The following is a 3,527-nucleotide window of genomic DNA, read 5'->3' as shown; positions in this document are numbered from 1 at the left end:
GGGGCCCTCTGGCAGCCCAAGCCAGTTCTTAACCAATGCTCCACTCGGCTGGCCCTTTTATTTTTTTTTAAATATCAGGATGAAGTAGTTTAAGAAAAATGTTAATGATTCATTCAAGTAAAACTGATGTTTCATGGGACTAGCTCAGTTTACAAGTCAAACATGTCCATGTGTTTTTGCTCAATGACCATCACATATCATTGCTTCTGTATTTCTGTTTCAAATTCAGCTTGAATGCATGAAGCAGTTCTTTATGTGTACTTGCTATTTCATCACAGGATATTTAATACACATGTACTCAAGGGCTGAGATTTAATAACATTAACAACTTTCACTGCTTTATCAAAGATATTCTTAGGTGAAAGGTTTTTGTTGTTGTTGTTTTTTAATTCTGAGAGATCCCAACAGTAAAAAAAACCAAAACACAATGGCCAATATAATTATGACTAATACAGTTTGGAGCTATTGCCTTGACTGGCCCTATGGTGCCAGCAGTTTTACTGACCACTGCTTTCTAACTGAATCTTTTATTGACATTAAACCACCAAATACTCAAGATAAGCACAGCTGCTTTTCCTACGGAAGCATGCTGCTTAATATTTTGTGAGAAGTCCAGTCTTAAGTCTTCAGAATATATATTTTAAATTGTGATAAAATACACACAAGTTACCATCTTAAGGATTTTAAAGTGTACAGTTCAATAGTGTTAAGAATATACTCACTTGCCACATCCAGCGCCGCTAGTTGAACGGGCCGGAGTGGGGGCAATGGAGAATTAAGAAAGACAGACACAGAAATACTTGAAAGCAGGGGCTAGGTGGAAAGCTGTCTCCTGATGGGAGGACAGTGACCCAGTCTAGCAGCNGCTCTTCCCGGGTGAGGAAGATCGGTTGCCGGCCACTGGACGGCTGCTCACGGCGGCTCTTGGCAGCCAGCAGCTCACACCGGCTGCCAGCCACTCACGGTAGCTGATGGCAGCCCACTGCAGCTTCACTGCAGCCTACGCCATGGCCAGCGACTCAAGGCAGCCCAGCTCCAGGTCAAGCTGTTGTTCACCATCTTAGCTGTAGAGGGCGCAGCGTCACTGGCCCTAATGTGGGATCTGAGCTGGGACTCTGCTGCTCAGAGCTGGGGCGTCCCAAGCCAACTCTTAACCAACGAACCACTTGGCCAGCCCTTCATTTTTGATGTGATAGTCTTCATTTAAGTATATATAACAGTTTAGCTGAAATCCTGACTCATACTCCATAATTTCTACTCTGCAGTCTACATATAACATAGAGGAGCTTTAAATATTCTCCAACTTTCACTTTTAAACATCTAGAGTTAGAAGGAAATCAACCTTGAATGCTTTACCTGAGACATATACAAGTATATATTGTAATAACAAAGCAAAGTTATTTGTGCTTCTATCTCTGGACTCTCCTCTTGAAGAGAACCTCAAGAAAATTAGTTGGTAAGACCAACAGAGTTAACCACTTTCATCTATTGGGATGTTGGAAAAGTCACGACGCATTTTTTTTTTTTTACTGTACGAAAGGCCTTTATTGATTCACGACACATTTTTGCAACAAAAAACATAGAAAAAATATGTCATGACTTTTCTGACAGCCCGATAGATAAAGACAGGCAAAAGGAGGTTTTAACCTGGCTGTGGTAAGGTAATATAAGGCATCCCACTATCAGTAAGAAAACTTCTAAAGTAATTGTTTTTTATCTCTCATTTAACCTCCCATAACTTTTATGCCTCTAACAAATATCAGCTGACATCTGGACACCTGTTTTCTACACATCTTCTAGATTAGAGTTTCCTAAGGAAGGAAAGAACTTGTTTTTACTCATCTTTGTGGCTTCTATAGTAGCAGCATATTTTCCATAGATTTCATACATTATAGGTCTTTAATATTTGCAAATTTAATTCCAGGAAATAAAGCATATGTAACATGCTAATCAATGTCACCACTCAGATGGATTTTTCACTCTACATTTTCCCTCTAAAATTAGCCTTCATTTATTATTGCTTTCTTTCTGTAGTCAACTCCTTGGAGAGATGTGCATAGTTTTCTCTCATTCTTGCCTGAAGTTAACCTTTGAAATAAAATTTCATAAAATATTCATTGGTTATCTGTAGGTTCTAGCCTTAACATGTAAAAGTCACACCTAAAATGAAAACATTAACTATTAAACAATTAAAGAATGACAGCAGCTAATTCAACATTGTTAAGTACTTATATGCAACTCTAAATGCCTTATATGATTTAAGTATTTAAAAGTTAACGTTGACTTTTTGGCAACAATGCAAGACTAAACATATCCATTTAACAGTGCTTGTTCATGAATCACCATTGTAATCACTCTAAGAGACTTTTTTTTGCAATCTTAAAAACTGAGGGGGCCAGCCAAATGGCTGATTGGTTACGAGTTGGCTTGGAGCACGAACTCTGAGCAGCAGGGCCCTGGTTCAGATCCCACATGAGGGCCAGTGACACTGAACCCTCTACAGCTAAGATGGTGAAAAACAGCTCGACCTGGAGCTGGGCTGCTCTGAGTTGCCGGCGCCGGCATAGACTTCAGTGAAGCTGCAGTGGGCTGCCATAAGCTACCGTGAGTGGCCAGCAGCCAGCGTGAGTCGCCAGTGGTGAGCTGCCGTGAGCCGCCATGAGTGTCCGTCCAATGGCTGGCGACCAATCTGCCTCAGCCGGGAAGAGTGCAATGATCACAACACCAACATGGGTCAGTGAAGCGAAGTCCTTCACAACTAGACTGAAGAACAAAAGGACAGCAACTTGTCTGTTCCCTCCCCCAATTCCCCCAGTAAAATAAAATTTAAAATAAAAAATGAGGAATATACAGATAATGTTTATCAATATTTATTCCATTAGAAATTAAAACAAATTTTAAAGTATTTTTCATTTAAAAATTAACCCATTACATAGTTTAAATAACAATTTTATGAAAAATAATTACCAAAACAAAAAATTTGAGAAGTCTAGTGTTGTTTCATATTTTCACAAATCTTTTAATGTCTTGACTTCTTAAAGCTAAATTCTCATATCTACCTATGCTCTGTCTCTTGCTGAGCTTTGTTCTCTTGCTTGAAATATGTCAATAAAAATCTAGTTATTTCTTAAAGGTTAATTGCAATATAGAAGCTAAACTACAAATACATTTTCATATTGTTCTATTAAAATCCATTGGTCTACCTGGTTTTTTGAATGGATCTTCTTCTTCTCCTTCTTTCTTCTTCTCATTCCTCTTCTTCTTCCTCTTCTCCAACTCCTCCTCCTCCTCCTCCTCTTTTTTTGAATAGATCTCTTATTGCCTTGCATTGGTCATCAGAATGTATTGTTTCACTAAATTATGCAGATCTTCCAAATATTGACGTATTTTAGCATACAACCCATCATAGTGGGATGCTATCAAGTACAGGGTCTCCAGATACAAGTTTTCCAAAATCCTAATTTTTCTTGGAAAGCTCCAATTTTATCATCGGCAACAAGTATTTTTTTTTTAAGACTTTATTGGGG

This window comes from Hipposideros armiger, unplaced genomic scaffold (genome assembly GCF_001890085.2).
Source record: "Hipposideros armiger isolate ML-2016 unplaced genomic scaffold, ASM189008v1 scaffold_610, whole genome shotgun sequence".
Lineage (NCBI taxonomy): Eukaryota > Metazoa > Chordata > Mammalia > Chiroptera > Hipposideridae > Hipposideros > Hipposideros armiger.
The sequence above is the reverse complement of the archived record's forward strand: the minus strand, read 5'-3'. Positions refer to the sequence as shown.